The sequence below is a fragment of the Ovis canadensis genome, chromosome 20 (genome assembly GCF_042477335.2).
Source record: "Ovis canadensis isolate MfBH-ARS-UI-01 breed Bighorn chromosome 20, ARS-UI_OviCan_v2, whole genome shotgun sequence".
NCBI lineage: Eukaryota > Metazoa > Chordata > Mammalia > Artiodactyla > Bovidae > Ovis > Ovis canadensis.
In genome coordinates, this window is record NC_091264.1 from 54,962,802 (window position 1) to 54,976,107 (window position 13,306).

Below are 13,306 nucleotides of genomic sequence, written 5' to 3' on the forward strand. Positions count from 1 at the left end.
AATTCCTAGATCACTCTGGCATTGATCCTGGACTCATTTGCAAACATGGTTTTTAGCAATGACTATTACCCCTAAAACATTTTGGCTCTCTGTGGCATATGGTTTTGTAGAATCTGAGATTTTACAGGTACATCAAAGACTAAAATACAGGATGTGTTAAACTTTTAGAGAGATTGATCAAAAGAAAACTTCTCTAGGAGTAAAGGTTTTTTAGGTTTTAGCTCTATTCTACCTTCAAGGTTCTTAACTGGATCCCTTCTATTTTATTTCTTTCTACATTTATATTAATCTGCTCCTTGGATTTAATGTTTTCTTTTTGAAACAACTTTAAAAAAGTAACACAGCTCTTAAAACATATGAATCAATTCCAACCTGCTCCATTCTTACCTTGGCTATCTTTTCTGTCTTATTGCTAAACCTCTGCTTCTCTTTCTACTTCTCTTCTGGGATTTTATCTTGCTCAGCGATTCTGGTGTGTGATTCTGAATTCTATGGTTTGAGTTTCCTGACCAACTTCTCCTTGCATCTGAGTCCATTTCCTGTGTGTAAAACTTTGGCATTCCATTCTCGGATCCCAGTCAAAACTGAAACTTCTAGTGCTAATAACATTAGGCCTTGTAATACTATTAATTCTTTCCTCCCCATTTCTCATTCCATTGGCACTTCTCAAAGATGAGCATTTATTTGTCATTAAGGACGTCATTAGATGATGATAACTAGACTAACTGTGATTGTTTTGCAGTGTATACAAATATTGAACCATGATGTTGTACACCTGAAACTAATGTAATATTATATGTCAGCGATATCTCGATTTTTAAAAAACAACAAAAAAGAGACAAAAACAGAACTTCATTTTGATGTCACTTCCTTAAGACTTCCTGAATTTTTGTTTTACTGATAACACTTCATAGCTTTGAACTACAAGAACCGTCAACAGGTCGTTGATAAATTAGTTGTCCCTACACATGGTTTACAATATTACACTCACTGTTGAAAAATAATTAAACTTCTCTCGGTGTTCTTTGCTGTGGGGTCAGGAACTTTACTTGCTTTTCCATCCAACACAGAAGTTAATCACAAACGGGTCCTCTGAACCAAATAATTAAAAATAGAGCAAAGTTTCTGAACCAGGCAGTTGGCAGAAAAGTCTGTACTTCCATCTGTGCACAGTTAGGAAAATATTTCATGATATTGAAATAGCATCAGCCTTGCTCTCTTTTGTGTGAGAGTGTATCTGTGTGACTGCATGTCATTCAGTGCTCTGAATGTTTGACTGTTAGTTAATGTTTTATCTCTGTGTGTGTGTGTGTGTGTGTGTACATATGTATGTATACATGAAAGTTACTAGCAAGGAAACAGGAAAGCAAATCCAGGTGTTCTGTGCATATATTCTTTATTTGCTAGTTTCTGTAGAGGGAACATGGTTTGGCTCTTGCTTTTCTCTTTAGTTAAGTTTTCTTTAAACACGTGCTTCACAAGGCTTCCCTGGTGGCTCAGGTGGTAAAGAATCCGCCTGCAATGCAGGAGACCTGAGTTCAATCTCTGGGTGGGGAAGATCCCCTGGAGAAGGAAATGGCAACCCACTCCAGTATCCTTGCCTGGATAATTCCATGGTCAGAGGAGCCTGGTAGGGTATAGTCCATGGGGTCGCAAAGAGTCGGACACGACTGTGCGACTAACCACAACCACAATTCACAAGATTAAAGGGCATTACATTTTGATTTGGAAGTCTTTATGTCTTTCGATTCTTTATCTACAAATAACCTTTGTCAATAGCTTTTAGGAGTTGTTCTTATGCGGGTGAAACGCTAATGGATCTACCTCAGTTTGGAATGTGGATAATAAGGAGTGTCTGCTCTCTGGAAGGAGACTTATGTCTGGACTATATTGTACATCAAACTCATAAACACTTTATGACAGAGGTACAGACAGGTGAGTGGCTGATTTTGAGATAAATTTAATCCTTCAATTAGGATTTTCCTTTGCTTTCATCAGTAATCAGTAACTCATCAAATACTGATCAAACTCAATTTTGGCCAGTTCTAAACCTATGCTATGACTTCAAAAGTATATTTTCTATTTATAAGGTTCTAACTGCTATATAAAATAAAGATTATTCCCTTCTGGTGAATTTCTATCGCAACTATCTCTCTTTATCTCTGGAAAAGTCTTATTTTTAGGTCGATTTTCTTTCTCCCTGGAGAGCCATTGTATTAAATAACAACTAATGCTCAAAAAATACACTAAAAGGAGATTAGGAATTATTGAGGAAAAAAAAGGAAATGTCCTAATTTTCTTCCTGTGGCTTCAAAACATATGTATTTCTCAGAGTCGCCAGTTTCTTTATGCTTCTAGGGACTTAGAGCCTTGGCATGCTCTTAATACTGTGATAATAGAATTAAATATTGAAACCAGGAGCTGTGGATTGACCATGCTCACATAAATTGAAATTAAGGAAGGAAGAATATCTTCAATAACTGTCATTTTTAATGTTGCAGCTCATTGTTGAATTTAGCTGTGAGGATCAACTAAGGTTGATGATAGTTGATCATATAGGCAGTTTGCATTTGGGAAGTTGAACATTTAATAGTTTGATTATTGAGACATTTGATCATCCATGAGATTCAGAATTTAATAGTTTGATCATTTGGGCAGTTTGTCATTCATGATGTTGAAGGGACTGTGTACATTTTTCTGTCCAGCCTCCTCCTTTTACAGTCAACCTAATTTTGTTCATTTCTTGTAAACCTACTATGTATGTGCAAAGCACACTGCTCAGAGGGAACAATAAAGTTGAATAAATTGTGGCCTGTGGCTTCAAACAAATTCATGTTTGATTGCCTTTTCATAATTATCAGGGGACTATTAGAAAGATATATACATGGATTTTGCTAATTGTTGTTCTTTGCTCACATAAGATATCAGGACTTAACATATCTTGTGCACTGTGAATACTGCTAAGGGTGAACGGTAAATGTTTTTAAGCTTGGAAGTTAATGCTGGATTGATCTTCTCTTACATGAGGCAGCTAACATTGCTAAGATTAATTAGGCTCCCTGGAAAAGGTGCCTTGACCCTTAGGTTCCTCATACTTTACTTGTGGGACTGTTAACGTTTGTTTTCCTCATTCATTTAGGCATCTTCTAGACAACAGCATATGGGATTTCATTTTTGAAAGTCTGCATTTGATTGTGGATATCTTTATTCAGTACTGTAAATTGGTTGGCCAGTATTTATCAACCCGATTCATGATCTACTGGACACAGTCAAGAAAGGTCATTGTGCAAAGAACCTACCCTTTTAATAATAGTAACGGCTAGCTGGCACATTGAGGATTTAGGATGTGTCTGTTACTGTGCTGATCACTTAATCTTCACAGTCAACTTATTTGTGAGTTATTATCTCCAGTCTGCAGATAAGGTAACTGGGTTAGTAGCTTGCCCAAGGTCATACAACCAGTAAGTGGTAGGACTGTGACTCAGTTCATACCATTTTAACTTCAGGCCCTATGCCCTTAACTAATTATACTTTACCACTTACCACCCATGTCATTGTGAGACTTGGAAAATATTTCATCAATGTGAGCTCTATACAAAAGCATAGTTGCAAAATTAAGATAAACTATAAAGCATAAGAATTCAGTGAGCAGTCTAGTAACTGTCCACCCAGATTTCATAATTATCACGAATTTGACATCCTCTCTGTGGGGCCCTTCTGCATCACGTCACCTTTCTTCCCACCTTAGCAGCAGCTGCTGGGACTTCCCTGGTGATCCAGTGCCTCTAAGGCAGCGGGGAGGGGTTCAGTCCCTGGTCAGGGAACTAAGATCCCCCATGTCACATGATGCAGGCAAAAAAAACGCAACTAGTAGCCACTAAAGAAGAGTGATGTTTGAAAACATTTTAAACGAAAGTGCACAGAGATAAATCCCCAGTCAGATATTTATTTTGTTTTCCCTCCTTTTTCTCGTCTCTCCTCGTGGCTCAGTCATCTCTTACTTCTTCCTCCTTGTTCTCACCATTGTGGGCTTGAAGAGGAACTGAGTCAGATCTGTACAAAGAGGTTAGGGAGAGTGTCCTCTGCTGTGTTGTGCACGCTGGAGGACCAGGATTAGTGTAGGGGATTTTGAGGTGGGGTGATGGTTTCTTGGGTGCTGTCGAAGGATGCATCCTCTCGCAGGCAAGGCATGCTCTGGAGGGATGGTAACAGACAGGCCATCCGAGAGGCTGATTTCATGTTACTGGGCAGATACCTCTCTGAAAATCTTGTCAGGTTACAAGTCACAAATATTAGCCCTACAGACATGTGGTTCCTTAATAGCGTGACTCTTAAAATAGCAATACATTTTTGGTAACTAATGTTAGGGCACTTCATAACACAGTTGAGAGCCATTGAGTGGAACATGTTAAGATAATATAACCTTGTTGTCCCTTAATGCTTTCATGCTATCTTTCAGCAAGTAGTAATAATACCTGGTGCAGTGTGTGAAAATCAAAATGGGCTCGGGTGTGGTGGGAATAGTATAATTCTTTCATCACTTGGAAAATACATTATAATAATTAACTACTTGAAAAAAATAAGCAAGGGAGATTTTTGGTTTTCTTCGTCTATAAATCATACTCTATTGCATGAAATCTTTTTCCAAGGTCATACAGTTCTGTAGAAGGTGGCAGTTTAATGCACTCTTAGTTATTAAGAGCATAGACCTTGGTTACTTTTACATTACTCTCATGGCATTACAGAAATATGTAGTGAAATTAAAAGATAAAAAAAATTGCATCTAGCTAAACATAAAAGTGCTTATAAAGGCATATATGTATCTGTAGATAGTTATTGCTACATACACATTTATATATGTATGTCTTGTATTAATATTTTTCTGGGGTTACATGTGTTTGTATGTATAGATACAGTATGCATTGTTTACAGAACTAATGTTAGGAGACCTTTTTCTGAACCAACTATATGATTTGGAGCTTTATCAGATGTGATTTTTCAAAGGTCATGATTTTGGCCTGTAATAAAAAACAGTGTAGTATTGAGGTTAAGGTGCGAGGGACTGTGTATCTTCTTGCTCTCATCCTTTTCCTTAGAGAAAATCTGTGTTCAAAGATGCCAATGTGCCTACTAATAAGCTTCAAATATGAAAAAAAGAGCTACATATAACACTTTCTTGCAGTTTTGTACATTGTCTCAAAAACATGCTGTAAAAATATGGAAACTAGAAAAATCTTGGCAAATGTAGACTTAGAGTGTAGCTGATTTAAAAGCTGCATTTGAGGATTCTAAGCACTGTTCTGTGACAGCTATTACTATAGGAATTGGCACAGCTAAGAAAATTTACAGTTTAATACTTTAGAGCAAATAATTGCTTAGGATGCTTTAAATAGCACAGGAAATGTGTAGAGTGTTTACTTGACATTTGTTATATTGAACACTAATTCTGAAACAGATTCTTTGACCACAGAGAATGCCAATGTAGGTGGGGTGGGGGTAGATAAGTGAAAGAGACAGACAGAAAACAGCCAGCATGATTAGATAAAAATTAAATGGCAAATGAGCTTTTTCATGATAGAGTGATACCAGGAAAAAAAAAAAGCCCATTTATTCATTCAAGTTGTCTTTGAGTGTGGTAGCAGAAAGCAAAGTAAAACAAACTCCCTGGGGTTAGATTTTTCCTTGTTTTAAGGTCCTGAGTTCTGCTCAAGGCTCTCTTCAAAACTTTCCAGCCCTTAGCTACTCTGGTTTAATTTTTAAGGTCCTGAAAGCAAGAGGAATGACCTCCCTTTTCATAAAACAGAAAGAAAAAAAATCCCTCTTGTTATCTGTTTAATCTGTAGATGCTCTCGAATTTTTTTTTTTTAATGATAGCTCTGGCGCCCTCATTTCTTGATACAGCTTAGTTCTCATGATGTTTCCCCCCTAAATGCATCTTGCACTCCCAGAGCCTACTTTTCCACCCTTGCCAGACACTGCTCATGCAGTCTTATACTAGGACATGGTCTCCTATGATTGAGTGATGCCTTAAATGCAGAGGGTTTCTTTTTGCAGCAACTGCTTACCCTGTACTGTGATTCAGCCGCATTTAATAGGAAGAAAATATACTTTAGGCTTCTATACCCATTCCCATTCCTGTATCTTTGAGTCAGTTACACAGTGTCTTAAAGGAAGTTTTAAATGTACATGTTAAAAAGGAATTGGCGTGTGTGATAGGTCCAAGAACGTGAAACTGTGCAATGTTAATGAAATTTGCTAGCTTGTCAACATGAGCTGCTTTAAAATACCGAAGGGAATTTTGAAAACAACAATCAAGAGTCAAAACTTCACCATGCAGTATGGCCCAGCACCCAGAAACTTCATGGTGGAGAGGCTGTTCAGTTCAGTCGCTCAGTCATGTCCAATTCTTTGCAACCCCATGGACTGTAGCACACCAGGCAGGCTTCCCTGTCCATCACCAACTCCCAGAGCCTACTCAAACTCATGTCCATCGAGTTGGTGATGTCATCCATCCATCTCGTTCTCTGTCATCCCCTTCTCCTCCTGCCTTCAATCTTTCTCAGCATCAAGGTCTTTCCCAATGAGTTAGTTTTTTGCATCAGATGGCCAAAGTATTGGAGCTTCAGCTTCAGCATCAATCCTTCCAATGAATATTCAGGACTGATTTCCTTTAGGATTGACTGGTTGGATCTCCTTGCAGTCCAAGGTTTTCTCAAGAGTCTTCTCCAACACCACAGTTCAAAGGCATCAATTCTTCAGTGCTCAGCTTTCTTTCTGGTCCAACTCTCACATCCATACATGACTACTGGAAAAACCATAGCTTTGACTGATGGACCTTTGTCAGCAAAGTAGTCTCTGCTTTTTAATATGCTGTCTAGGTTTGTCATAGCTCTTTTTCCAAAGAGCAAGCGTCTTTTAATTTCATGGCTGCAGTCACCATCTGAAGTGATTTTGAGCTCAAGAAAATAAAGTCTGTCACTGTTTCCATTGTTTCCCCATCTGTTTGCCATGAAGTGATGGGACCGGATGCCATAATTTTCGATTTTTGAATGCTGAGTTTTAAGCCAGCTTTTTCACTCTCCTCTTTCACTTTCATCAAGAGGCTCTTTAGTTCCTCTTCGCTTTCTGTATTTATGGAGAGGCTGTATTTATGGGTTTTCCACCAACTGGAGAGTTGACCTTGAATAAATCATGTTTAACTTCTCTATGCTTCAATTAGCTTTTGAAAGATATGTGTGGTTGTATATAGCCAGTGGGAAGGCCATAACCCAAGTTCATGACAAAAGGAGAACTTGAAGGAAAATTTTATTAGACAAGAGCAGTGGACCTGAATGCAAGCCTTATGTAGGGTACGATTAATAAGTCTTGGTACACATGGCTCCTAAGAGTGATAGAGGGTTTTCTTCTAATATTCTTCTTGTATTTTGTAGAATTAAAAAACATATATTTATTGTTTTTTAAAGAGCTATTATAATTTTTATTACCATGAGCATTAAAAAAGCTTTTTTATTGACATATAGTTGCTTTACGATGTTTTGTTAGTTTTTGCTGTACAGCAAAGTGAATCAGCTATGTTGTTGTTGTTCAGTTGCTAAGTCATGTCTGACTGTTTTGCCACCCTGTGGACTGTAGCCCACCAGGCTCCTCTGGCCATGGGATTTCCCAAGCAAGAATACTGGAGTGGGTTGCCATTTCCGTCTCCAGGGGATCTTCCTGACCCAGGGATTGAACCCACACTTCCTGCATTGGCAGGTGGGTTCTTTACCTCTGAGCTACCTGGGAAGCCCCAAATTAGCTATGTGTATACAAATATTTCCACTTTTGGATTTCCTTCCCATTTAGGTCTCCACAGAGCTTTGAGCATGGCTCCCTGTAAGTTCTCATTAGTTATCTATTCGACATAGTATCAATAGTGTATATATGTCTATATTTTTTGTTCTGCTTTTTAACTCCAGAAAGCTTTGTGTTCATCTATTTTTTTCCCCTGTAAGTTCCACCTTATATAAAGGTTTTTTTCTTTCCTTTAAGATAGTTAACAATTTAAATTGTAATTGTGCAGTAAGAGATTTCATTTACTATACATTTAATTTTATTTTTAATAAGATATTTGAAGTTATTCTTTATTTTGAAACTTTTATTTCTCTTTTAGTCTATTGCTGCCCCTGCATTGATGATCTCAATGGTTTTTCATTCACTTGGGGAGTCAGGAAGAAGAGTATTCAACATTTAATATGCCAGGAGCCCTAGTAAGCACAAAAACATTAAGTACCCATGTGGTTTATGGTCAGTGGGTCTGTTTCCCCTTTCTACTGTGTCAGGAATTAGTTGGAAGGACGAGAATTCATAGGAGAAAGTAAAATGGGACTGTGGGGATTAATAATCAAAGGAGGGCTTTTTAGTTTGTGGTACCCAGAGCTGCACACTGATGCAGGAGGTTGTGTTGTTGGTTTAATCACTCAGTCACGTCTGACTCTTTGTGACCCCATGAACTGCAGCACACCAGACTTCCCTGTCCTTCACTGTCTCCTGGAGTTTGCTCAGACTTGTCGAGTCAGTGATGCCATCCAACCATCTCATCCTCTGTCACCCCCTTGTCCTCCTGCCCTCAGTTTTTCCCAGACTCAGGGTCTTTTTGAAGGAGATCAAACGAGTCATTCCTAAAGGAAATCAACCTTGACTATTCATTGGAAGGTCAATCTGAAGCTGAAGCTGAAGCTCCAAAACTTTGGCCACCTGATGTGAAGAGCCAACTCAGTGGAAAAGACCCTGACTCTTTGGAAAAGGAGTTTGTGAGGCCTTAGTAAACCAAATGTGGACAGGTCTCCCTAGCCCACATCTCCCTGGCCAATTTCTTGCAGTTATGGCCTCATTTAAGTTGCATTGCTGTGAAAAGGACAGAGGGCTGAGATGCTACAGTCTCAGGTGGAATTCTGGACTGTGTAAATGTAAGCCTCCAGCTCCGAGTTTAGAGAAAACATTTAAAAGAAAGCCAGAGGAAGAATCTTACAGATTAAACTCCGTATCCATGACTCACTTTCTCTTTGCTCTCTCCTTCCAGCTGTTACTCATTTCACCGTGAACCCCACAGGAAGGCTTCTTGTGATGTTTTCCCTTTGACTGCTTTGCCAAAAATATAAATATACACCTTGGGAGAAAAAGGGTGAGAGAGAAAACAGACACAGGTCACAGTTTTTTTTTAATCCTGGTTCTGCCGATAACAAACTCTATGACCAGATACTCTGTACAGCAAGAGAGGATGTTATAAAATTTGTTCTCGGTGGCCAGGCAGCCATCTCTCTGTAGATGGGTTTGTCTCAGATGTCCATTGTGTCTGGATTGCTGAGGTCCCTTTTGGATCAGCTCTCCTGGGCTTTTGGAAGTAGCCCCGCAGGTGTGACTACAGCCTGGAGATTCCTTAGCAATGAGGACTGAATTATCAGAGAACAGGCAGGAATGAAGCCTGTAGGGGGGGGCATGGGGTGCCAAGCTGTCCTGCACCTGCGGCTTAAACTTGGCTGGTTATGCCCATGTGTTCTGTTATCGTTGGATATCCCAGAATTTTGAAATCTTCTATGATTTAAACACCAGCCCTGACATATACTACCTTGACCAAGTCACTTAAGGCCTCAGTTTCTTCATCTGAAAAGTGCAAAGTGGAGATTATAATCAGCACGAGGATTAAATGAATTAGGGTACATATGACACCTTAGAAGGGCTTCTCTGGTGGCTCAGATGGTAAAGAATCTGCCTGCATTGCAGGAGACCAGGGTTCAATCCCTGGGTCAAAAAGATCCCCTGGAGAGAGAAATGGCAACCCACTCCAGTATTCTTGCCTGGAAAATCCCATGGACGGAGAAACCTGGCCGGCTACAGTCAGCCAAGGAGTTGGACAGGACTGAGAGGCTAACACTTTCACTTTACATTTTTTTTTTCATGACACCTAGAAGAGCTCTTGGTACCTAGTAAATGCCGTTTATGACTTCATTACTTTTTATCATGATAATGTTCTCTAGGATTTTCTAATTTATTTGTGTAGTATTTGTGTATATTTAGGGCAGAGTACAGTCCATGGGGTTGCAAAGAGTCAGATATGACTGCGTGGCTGAGCACGCGTGCATGCGTACTAGGTCTGTGGGAGGTAGTGGTGATGTGGTTGCTGACTGGGAGACCAAGGGTGGTAGTCGTTGTTCAGTTGCTCAGTTGTGTCCAACTCTTTTGCGACCTCATGGACTGAACCTGCCAGGCTCCTCTGTTAATGGGATTCTCCAGGCAAGAATACAGGAGTGGATTGCCATTTGCTTCTCTAGAGGATCTTCCTGACCCAGGGCTGGAACCTGCATTTACAGGAGGATTCTTTACCACCGAGCCACCTGGAAATCCCCATTGTTCTCCTTTGGGGTTTTCTAATTTATTTCTATTGTGTTTAGGGCAGACTCCTGGGCATGTGGAAGGAGGTGGGGGTGGTGGGTTGGTGAAAAGGAGACTGAGGGTGGTAGAGTGTGGACATAATTCGGTGTCCACCCCAGGCGTCATCCTTTGCCTGTACATATCATGTTTATTTCTCACCACCAGGCTTTGCTCAGATTCTTCCCTCGCTCTCTCCCTTCACCCCCACCTTCTGCCCCACCCTGAATGTCCAGCATGAGCCTCCCATTCTCCAGGAGGGAATGCCTTCCCCAGCTATTTCTGCTCAAACCAGCCTCCTCCCCCACTTCCCTCAATTCCTGTGTACTTGTCTGCACAGCTCGTTTGATCATGTCATTATTGCTTCATTCTGTTACTTACAAGTCTTGCTTCCTAGTCAGCCTCCATGTGACTGGAGGCTCTGGCCGCCTCTCAGCGTCCCAGGCAGTGAGGCAGAAAGAGCAAGGATCAGGAAAAAAGAAACCTGCTTGGTTCTCGCTAATCAACTCGGCATGCTCAAGGCATTTGATCTCTCTAACCCTCAGAGCATTGCAGGTAAAAGGAGGGTCTGGACTGAGTGCTCTCTAAGTTTTCCCCTGCAGCTTCATCGTTTGAGCTCAAATGTGAGGAGAGAGTGAACGAGTGTCCACGCTTCCATTTGCTCAGGACAGCTTTAGTTATTTTTGTGCCCAGTAGCATCTCTGCTTGGTGAATGGAGGAAACAGGCTAGATGATGGTTTCACTTTCATTGGATAGAGATTTTGTTCATTTTGATCCTTTCGTGGTCTGAATTTGTGTCCACATCTGAGTTTATATTAGTAATTTGCCAATGATAAAAGATTTTCTGTGAAAAAGTACAAATTATATCACAGACAAAATAGTGAGCACATTAGAAAGGAAAAGAGTATACAAGAAAGCACTTTAGACGTCCTTATTTTCATGCATCTAGTTTATGTATTATATATATTTTATCTACTTAAGTTTATATATACAAGCTCTTAGCCTATTCACTTAGTAATTTATTGCTCATTTTGAGGTTTTTCTATAAGTACTTAAGAAATTTAAAACTGTCTTTTTAATTGAAGTATAGTTGATGTACGGTAATATATAAATTACAGCTGTATAATATAGTGATTTCATAATTTATAAGGGTTGTGCTTATTTATAATTATTTTAAAGTATTGGCTGTATTTCTTGTGTTGTCCAATAGATCCATGTAGCTCATTTTGTACATAGTAGTTTGAACCTCTCAATTCTTTACTCCTGTATTGCCCCTCCCCCCTTCCTTCTCCCCACTGATAACCACTAGTTTGTCTCCTCTGTGAGTTTGCTTCTTTGAAACTATATCTCTTTTTAAAAATTTGTCATTTAGGCTTATTTTTAAATTCATATTAGGCATCTTGTACACATGCGAAGTCAGTTACATTGTGTCCGACTCTGCGATCCTATGGACTGTAGCCCACCAGGCTCCTTTGTCCATGGGATCCTCCAGGCAAAGAATACTGAAGTGGGTTGCCATTTCCTTCTCCATTTAGGTGCCTTATCTGAACCCAGTTTGCTGAGCATGTTTTGTTGTTTTTGGTATGTTAAGAGAATTGATACATTTATAGTGGCTGAATTTTCAGCATCAGGTCTCAATAATTTGGAATTATTTATGCATTTCATTTATTCCTCTTTCCTAATATCTACATCTGGATCCAAAATTGATTGCTCCTTGATCATATTTAAGGCATCTATTTACTTTGTGCTTTTACTAATATTTGTAAATTTTTAACAATTATGAAAGGTTTTGAACTTATTGATCTTAATTTACTAGGAAAAGAGAGAGGGAGGGAGAGATAGAGATGGAATAGAATTTGGCCATTTGTTTATGGCTGTAATCATCTTTGTATATGAGAGAAATGACTTCATGATTGAGGAGACTTTATGGTAATAAACCATGATTTTTTCAAACATATTACTCTCTGGAAAAAAAATAGCTTTTGAAATATTATTTGTCATACAAGTTCAGACCAAGGAGGGTGTAAGTTGACTGTCTAATTAGGCTCCATATGGCTTGAACTCTTCAGAGAGCCACCTGAAATAGGACCCTGTTAAGAAATTATTCTGTGTCATACATAATCGTGTTCAAGAGGTCTTTGTAATTTGCATTGAAAAATGATAATTGGCATCATCCTCACAGATGAGATCTGTGACCTTAGATGTTTTCTGATTCAGCTTAACAGTGACACTAAGATTTATATTAAAATCTCTTTCATATTACTGGGAACATTCCCCTCGCTCACCGCCCCCTGCCCCCCCCCGCCCCCCACTTCAAATCTTTTATAGTTCATTGAGTGTAAGAGCAAGAAGCTCCTTCCTAGTATTTTCATATGAATCCAGTGGTTGGCTTCCATGCTATAACCAAAAGGAAAGTGTCTCTGGGTGTTGTGGGGAAGGAGAGCTTGCAGGACACGGGGTCACGAGGGTAAGAGAAACATCAGTTGCTTTTATTTAGCAAATATTAATATTTACCAATCATTTCTACCCCTGTGCTCCTTGTGTACCGGGATCTGAATTGATCAAAAAGGTCTGCATGTATGGAGTCTTTCCTCATAGAAACGCTTAGGCTTCACTTGGCTGCTTTTACTTCTTTTTTTAAGAATCAGTGCAGAAAAATGCTGGCATGTGTGTAGTCCATTTGTATGGAGATAGCTGTCTCTGTTGCCTGGGCAAAGTTTTGTTGGAGGAGAGAAGGTGGGAGTAGGTAGTAAAATCAGAATCCTGGGTGCAAGTGATAATTGATCTCACTGACTAGAGGGAGGAGGGAAAAATAGTTTGCAAGTCCTTTTCACAGGATATTTCAAGCAAGATTTTTTCTGAATTTGGTTTCTGAGTTGAAAACTGGACCGGGCTGCTTTTG

The 13,306-nt window shown here is 39.5% G+C and overlaps 1 protein-coding gene across 10 annotated transcripts in view; it reads left to right on the forward strand.

The window, feature by feature from the left end:
• Positions 1-13,306, forward strand: part of ATXN1 (ataxin 1) — a 421,390-nt gene that overhangs the window by 26,657 nt on the left and 381,427 nt on the right. For 2 of the 10 annotated variants that reach the window (XR_011251314.1, XR_011251315.1), the window contains one exon: positions 1,780-1,935. The exons of the other annotated variants lie outside the window; for them this stretch is intronic. The gene's annotated coding sequence lies outside the window, so the exon portion shown is untranslated. The remainder of the gene's footprint in view (positions 1-1,779; positions 1,936-13,306) is intronic. 10 annotated transcript variants of the gene reach the window in all.